Genomic DNA, 8,715 nt, shown 5'->3' on the forward strand with positions numbered 1-8,715 from the left:
CTATTTGAGATATGCACCAGGGATACCAAATAACTGACTCCAAAACAAACTAAAAAAAACTTTTTTTTTCCTAAAATGTAAGCATATATGCATGATCGATACACAAACTCTCTTTAAAAAATGAATAATCCCGTTAGGTCGAAAATCCGAGAGGGCGACCTAAGCAAAAATTAGGGACACAAAAAAAAGGAGAAATGTCTCTCAAGAGAACAATCCAATAAGTCACAACTGGGGCAAATTTTTGGTGGACTAAAAATTAAGATAATTTACTAGGGCAATTTTTGGATAGTCAATGATTGAATAGTGGGGCTCTAACATGATTTGTTATTTATGATCAACTCCTGTAACTCCATCCATATCACAAAAAACCAAACACTTTTGTATTTTCTTTATCCATATATGAAGTGAAGTCATTTTGTTGCATAGCTCGTTCTCATTAAACTTGTACTATCTGTTGAAATTTTAAATATGCTGTTCTAATTAGTATTTGAAAGAAAATAACATTTTATTACTGAATGGTAGGATTAATTGTCCCCGTACAACCTCACTCCCCGTAAACATCAATCTACAACCAATTGGTGAGGATGCGATTGAGCAATAGCAATTGATACCAATCACAACCCAATTCGACTTGAAAAAAATTATTATAGAATTACCATACATAAGCATCTAATAACATGCATTTATAGGCAGTCATATGCATTTTGCACAAATGAAATAAATAAAAACATGACATCTCACATTTATATAACTTGTCACTCCAAGTCCTGGCAGCACATCAACCTGCGTTCTTGGCTTTGACCCTTATGTCTCCAAATTCTGGCAGTACACTACACCAACCTGCGTCTTTGGTTTCACGTTTTCAACCCAAATTCTGGCAGTACATCAACCTGCGTTCTTGGATTTGACCCTTATTTCTACAAATTCTAGCATTATACCGACCTGTGTCTTTGGTCAACATCCAACTTTGTCACACCTTCCAAGGGCAAACTTAGATCATGTTTCAATTAACTTAGCTTTCATGAAGATAAGCACTTGAGACGTTGTCAAGGAAATTTCTATGGACCTTGAAAAAATTAACATTCATATCTTTACTGGTTACTTACTATGATATCTCACGAACCTCAGTTTGCTTGTTATCAAGTAAGCAACAAGTAAAGAGGGGCAGCTGTGAATACCCACTTTTGTCCGACCCATAAAAATCCCTAAATTACTTTTGTTCAATCCATTGTTCAACATTTATTAGGAATAACCCCTAATGTGTATTAACCTTAGAAGCGTTTTATGAAGCATTGCAAAATATGACACTAAAGTTTATATGTAGCATTACTTTGTTATATAGGCTTGTTGTATTAAGCATTATGTTAAATAATTTGATGAGCTTGTATTCAGGCTGTTAAGTTTAATCATATTAGCCATGACATTGTTGATATACATACAGTAACATTATAGTTTTCTTATTTGTTGTAAACACTCAAGGCTGATTGCTAATAATAAATAGGCATATTAATATTTAATTTGAAAGTAGTCAATAGAAATTAATAATTAAATAACAGATAGGCTAAAAGTGGTCCCTGAAATTGGGGGAACCACTATGTGAGAGGGGTTAGTTACCCAGCTTTTAGGGATAGAGGTTATTTGGGTTGTGATTAGTTTTAAAGAAAAAGGGAGGAACCAGAGTGAAAAGGAGAAAAAGAGAGTAACATAAACAAATAGAAAAGGACAACACGTTAGAGAGTAAAAAGAAAGGGGTACAAAACAACAGAGAAACACACAGGTTAGTGTCCTTCTATCTATGTTCTCTATTTTGTTTTAGCATTCAAATATCCATATACATATTTTCATTGTGCAACCATCGTACTTTCTTCATGTTTAAATACTAACATATACATGTATATACTTTCATCTAAAACACTAAAAGTCATCATGTTTGTAAGCAAAGGCAGTTTGTTTAGGTTTCTGCTATTCATATTAGTTCTCATACAACTTCATAATATATATACCAGTAACATTGATAATACTTGCAGTTGATAATACTGGCATCCTGAATGTCATAAATAGAAACGCACTCATATACATTCTTATGCCATTGATTTACATGTTGTAACACTGGAGATTTACTTTCCCTCTAATGAACAAACAAAAACAGCATAAACTAAATTAAACAACATCAGTCTACCCCTTAAAGCATAATCACAATCATACCAATAATTAAGTAGAAGTAACCTGAGATTATCAACCAGTGAGTTAACTCATAAATAATGTTCATTCTTTAACTTATCAACTAAAACACTCATATAATATCCATCATTATCCCATCTAGTAAACCTGGAAGAAAATAAAGTAAAAAAAACGGGGGTCAATCGACCCCTGAATATCTAACCACTATGAGACCACCGAAACCGCGCGGCGGTGATCGGAGAAGATGAAGAAGAAGCAATCGATTTGGTGGTTCACCCTACTCACTATCATCCATCAGAACCGAAGAACCATGAAGCTGAACCATGGCCATATGACAGTGTCCCTCATTACTCGTTGATGGAGCCATTGGAGGCGCTACTCCTCCTTGTTCAAACGCGTCTCGAGGAACACTAGCTCCTCCGCCCATCGTCGGAATCTCGAATCTTTAGTGACCCATCCGCTGCCGCTGCAAGAAGAAGAGAAGAAGGAGTTCTTCTAATTAACAGTTTCTAGGTTTTTTTTGTTTTGATTCATAAAGATAGGGGTAACCGTGTGTTACCCCCAATCCTCTTTATTTACTTAAATAATAATAATAATAATAATAATAATAATAATAATAATAATAATAATAATAATAATAATAATAATAATAATAATAATAATAATAATAATAATAATAAACAATCATTTACATGCTATATCTTTATATAATTTACTATTTAAATATATACTAACTAAGACATTTTAACTGTGTGAATCTTTTTTATCTAGTCTTACCCCAAATTAAGTTAATGTTTACTTATTAATCACATAAATGTAGTATCAATGAATTTAATAACAATATATTTTAAGCTAAAAGTTTTGTCTTTTTTAATAAATAAAAGTATTTTCATGATAAGGTAATAATGAGGTTATGGCTCGTGTCATATCTTACTTCTTACTTTGAACCAAGTATCGGTTGTGGTCATTTGTACTGCTCCTGTTATTTATCGAAGTGAGAAGATGGTTAATGACCCATGTCGACTCTTCATTTATTAATTCTCTATCTTTAAAAATGTGTAAATCATTTAAAAGTAAAAAATAACAAAGGGGGTTTTAAGTATTTTTTGGGATTTAATAGCGAGGTTAAAACTCGTATTGTATCTTTCTTCTCATTTCGAGTCGAGAATCGGTAGCGGTCACTTGTACTGCTTCTGCTATCTATCGAAATAGAAAGAGGGTAAGCAATCAATGTTGATTCTTCGTCTATTAATTCTATTCTAATTAAATTCAAACAAATTTCTAAGCTTTACTTTATAAAAATAATAACAAGTTTTAATTGTTTTAGGATTCAATAGCGAGGTTACAACTCGTATTGCATCTTTCTCTTCGCTTCGAGCCGAGAACCGGTCACGGTCATTTGTACTGCATCTGCTATCTATCAAAGTGGGAATATGGTAAGCATTCAATGTTGAATCTTTGCCTATTAATTCCACTCTAATTAAATTCAAACCAATTTCTAAATCTTTTAATCAAACCAAATTAATTTTTTGAACTACGTAGTCTTGATTTCCCTATTGCAACCGGGGATACGTAGGAGCAATATGAACTTGTCAGACACAAATAAAAATATAAAAAATATTTTTTTTAAGCAATTTAATTTAAATAAATTAAGGGTATTCAATGTATGCAATTAGTTAGGGTACCGTTTTATTACGTGCGAACGAGGTGCTAATACCTTCCCCAATTCGTAATCGACTCCTGAACTTGGATATCAAAAATCCAAAAGCCCAATGTCAGTGGGCTTTAAAGATTTTTCTACATTTTTAACCATAATATCTAGTGGCGACTCTAAGAGGCCGCGTAACCGAAAATCGGGGCGCGACACTAACTAATGTTATACTTATATGTTTACTTCATTTTAATTGTAGACCTCTTGTCAAACAAACTAGGTAGATTGCGACTATTACGTGCTAAAATTCATGAAGGAGATCATTCAGCAATGACCAAATAATGCAATCAAGATTGATGGCAAATCATATACAGATGACGAAGTCAACCAGCTTAGAGAACAATAATCAAACTTTGTACTTATTTCTCTTGACAAATCATAGCTAAATGTATAGTAGATTAGTTTTACACTGATTGTAGCTTAGGAAATTCAATATAATGTATATTATTTGGTATATGTAATTAATGTAATTCAATTAATGTAGCACATATAGTAGCTTAGGGAATTTTTTTGGTTTCCTACAGGTATCCTCGCACTAGAGACAATCATGTCCGAGACGGAAACATCCGCAGATATATAGGGCTAACTCTCCCAACGGGTATTTTTTCATTCACAAGACTCGAACCTGAGACCTTGCTCAAGGGGAATCAAACATGTCCCACTTGAACCAACACTCGTTGGTAGCTTAGGGAATTCAATTTAATAAGAAGCATTGTCGATATTATCAACAAAACTATTTCCTCTACACTTAATCGCTTAACATAGTGCTTAATCGATTAATTGTTTGAATGTTATTTATTGTCATTATTAATTATTCTATATATTTAATTAATTGTCATTAATCGAATGTCATAATGTTATTACTAATTTGAATTTCATTAAAAAAATGAATTAGTAAAAAAATAATTATATCTTCCACATCGTTTCCTTAAGATTACAAAAAATATTATATCTTCTTTATATTTGAATGGAGAGTTCTTCCACAACATTTCCTTAAGGTTTTGCTGTTGATTTGGTATCATTGATAGCGTCATCTTCACTATGCGTTGTTGATTTTGTATCATTGACAGCGTCATCTTCACTATGCGTTGTTGAAGATACTATGAAACCCTAAAAAATTAAAATGTTCCCGTATTCTCACACATTCATCAACAATCCCAACACTCATTTACTCAGCAATGAAACACATTTAATCTCAAAATCGACCTCGAAAATCATTCAACCTCAAAATCATTCACTCATTCAACACCGAAAATCAATCACTCATTTTACACGAAAATTATTCAATACCGATTTCAAAAATCCTTCACTCATTTAACCTCAAAATCATCATTCACGCCTTCAACATCAAATTGAAAATGAGTTTTTCATATAGTTGTTTGCCTTTTTAATTACATTATACTTAGCTTGTATTGAGTTGGGGTTTCCGAGTTCCGACTCATTTAGCTTACATTATGAGTTAGGGTTTCCCATTCTTAATTACATAATAATTCATTTTCTTTGCTTGGTGAGCTTAACTCCAAGCTTTAGGGATTTATGCTCATTATATTATTTTTTAATAGAAAATGGGTCGAAAATGGATGAGTATCAATCGATTGACGAATTAGTATAAGAAGGAGTGAAGTCATTTGTTATATTTACAATTGAGAATGCTGAAAACCCTAATTGAATTTTATGTCCTTGCTTAAGATATTGTTACTCAAACCGAATTACTCCAAATGAGTTAAAAGTTCATTTAGTGTGTCAGAATATTAATCCAAGTTACACATGTTGGACAAGACATAGTGAGACGAGAGATGTTATAGATTGTGATGATGAGATGCATATGAAAGACAACTACATAAATGCATATGAAGACGATTGTTTCGAGGAAATGGCAAATGTTTTCGAAGATGATCTTCATGATTGTTCTGAGATGTTTTAGCAGTTGATAAGTGATGCTGAGAAACCATGATATGATGCTTGTACTAAATTCACAAGATTGGCAACGGTGTCAAGGTTGTATAAGTTGAAATTTGTTAATGGATGGACTGATAAGACTTTCAATGACTTGCTTGCACTTCTGAAGGATATGTTGCTGGAAGATAATGTGCTCCCTTCTCGAACCTATGATGCAAAACAAATGTTACGCTCCATAGGCATGGACTACACTAGGATACATGCTTGTGAAAATGATTGCATCTTATTTTTTTAATGAGTATGCTTCATTAAAGTTTTGTCCTAAATGTAATGCATCATGATATAAGAAGGAAGACTCAATTCTCAAAAGGGTTGTATGATATTTTCTCATCAAAATAAGATTCAAGCGCATGTTTAGAAATGCCAAAGATGCAAAGAAGTTGACATGACATGATGAAGAAATGATTAAAGTTGGCAAGCTTCGGCATCCTGCAGATTTTCCTCAATGGAGAAAATTTGATGATGATTATCCTAGTTTTGGCTAAGAATCAAGAAATCTACGCCTTACATTGTCAATAGATGGAATTAACTCACATAGTATTCAAAGTTGCTCCCACAATACATGACCAGTGATATTAGTGATATACAACCTACCTCATTTTTTATGCATGAAGCGCAAATATGTGATGTTATCTATGTTAATTTCTGGACCTAAACAACCAGGAAATGAAATAAACATATATTTGGCTCCTTTAATTGAATACTTGAAGCAAATGTGGGAGACAAGCATATATGTATACGATGCGTATAGGGAAGAAAGCTTCAACTTGAGGACTTTGTTGTTTGGCACAATCAATGATTTCCCTGCATATGGTAATATGTCTGGATATAGTACAAAAGGACATTTTGCATGCCCTGTATGTGAAGACAATACTCATTCAATGAGGTTGGAACACTATAAGAAAAATACATTTCTTGGCCATCATAGATTTTTTCCTTCAGATCATCATTGTCGACGATGAAGAAAAACATTTGATAGGAACAATGAAGAAGGTCGTGCTCCTTTGTTGTTGACAGGTGACCAATTATTTCAAAACCTAAAGGGTTTGAATACTAACTTTGGTAAACCTTTTGCAAAAGAAATTGTCACAAGTGAGTGGAAGAAAATGTCAATATTCTTTGAATTGCCATATTGGAGTTCATTAGATGTAAGATATTTCCTCGATGTTATGCATATTGAAAAAATGGGTTTGAAAGTCTCATTGGTACCTTACTCAATGTCCCTGGTAAGACCTAAGATGGCTTGAATGCAAGGTTGGACTTGGTTAGTATGGGAATAAGAAAGGAATTGGGGCCAATAATAAAGGAAAAATGTACATTTTTACCTCCAACAGCTCATACTTTGTTGAGGAAGGAGAAAATGGAATTTTGTAAATTTATTTATGGTGTTAAAGTTCTAGAAGGGCACTCTTCCAACATTCAGAACCTCGTATCAGTGAAAGACCTCAAGTTAAAAGGTCTTAAGTCTCATGATTGTCATATATTTATGGAGCATTTCTTGCCTATTGGAATACGATCAATTCTACCTAAAAAAGTTCGAGGAACCATAACTAGGTTATGCTTCTTCATCAAGGCAATTTGAAGCAAAGTGATTGACCATGAGAAATTATCTGCATGGCAAAGACAAATTATTTTGACTTTATGTGAGCTTGAAATGTATTTCCCACTTTCTTTTTTTACATAATGACTCATTTAAGCATTTATCTTGTTCGAGAGACACAACTATGTGGCCCTTCCTATATGAGGTTGATGTACCCCTTTGAGCGTTATATGAAGACATTAAAAGGTATGTGAAGAATCAATCAAGACCAAATGGTTGTATTGTCGAGTGATATGTTGTTGAACAAGCTCTTGATTTTTGTATCAGATATCTTACCGATGGTGATTTCATGAGCATTCCAAAGCATCGATATGCAAAAAAAAACATTTGGTGAAAGTATTATTGAGAATAAAATATTGACTATAACAAGAACCGAATTGGAGCAAGCGCACTTATATGTTTTACATAATGCCGACGAGGTTGAGCCATATGTTGAAACACACAAGGAGATGCTAAGGAAGTGTTACCCAAGTAAGAATGAAAATTGGATTTCCAAAGAGCATAATAGGTGTTTCATAAAGTGGCTAAAAAATCATATTGATGAGAAGTTGAATATAAATGCACATTCAGTTTCCGAAAGATTGAAATGGTTAGCCAATGGTCCAAGCCTTCACGTCTTATCCTATACTAGTTACATAATTAATGGATTCACATTTTATACGAAAAAATAAGATGATCAAAGTAAAATGCAAAATAGTGGTGTGACTCATGTTGCTCGAACTTTACACATGTCAAGTGCAAAAGATAGAAAATCAATATATGCGAACATGTCATACTTTGGAGTGATTGAACGAATATGGGAATTGGATTACACAATGTTTCAAATGCCGATTTTTTATTGTATATGGGTTGATAACAACAATGGCTTCTGAGTTGATGAGTTAGGGTTCATGCAAGTGGATCTTAATAGGTCAGGATTTATAGATGAGTCATTTATTCTAGCATCACAAGCTCAACAAGTATTCTATGTTAGTGACCCAACTGATAGGAAATATTCTATTGTTCTTTTAACTAACAAAATAATCGTCAATAATATTGATGACCAAGAATATGAAGATATTGATGAAGATGATCCTTTTTTTGGACATATCAGTCACGTGAGAGCGGACCAACTACGAATGATGATTTATATGAATGATGATTTATATACAAGAGATGATCACGATGGAAGACATTGGGTAAATCAATATGCTCCTCAAAACAAGGATGACCCTACAAGAGAAAAACAATCAAAGAAAAGGAAAAATAGATGCAAGTAGTCTTT

This window comes from Lupinus angustifolius, chromosome LG10 (genome assembly GCF_001865875.1).
Source record: "Lupinus angustifolius cultivar Tanjil chromosome LG10, LupAngTanjil_v1.0, whole genome shotgun sequence".
NCBI lineage: Eukaryota > Viridiplantae > Streptophyta > Magnoliopsida > Fabales > Fabaceae > Lupinus > Lupinus angustifolius.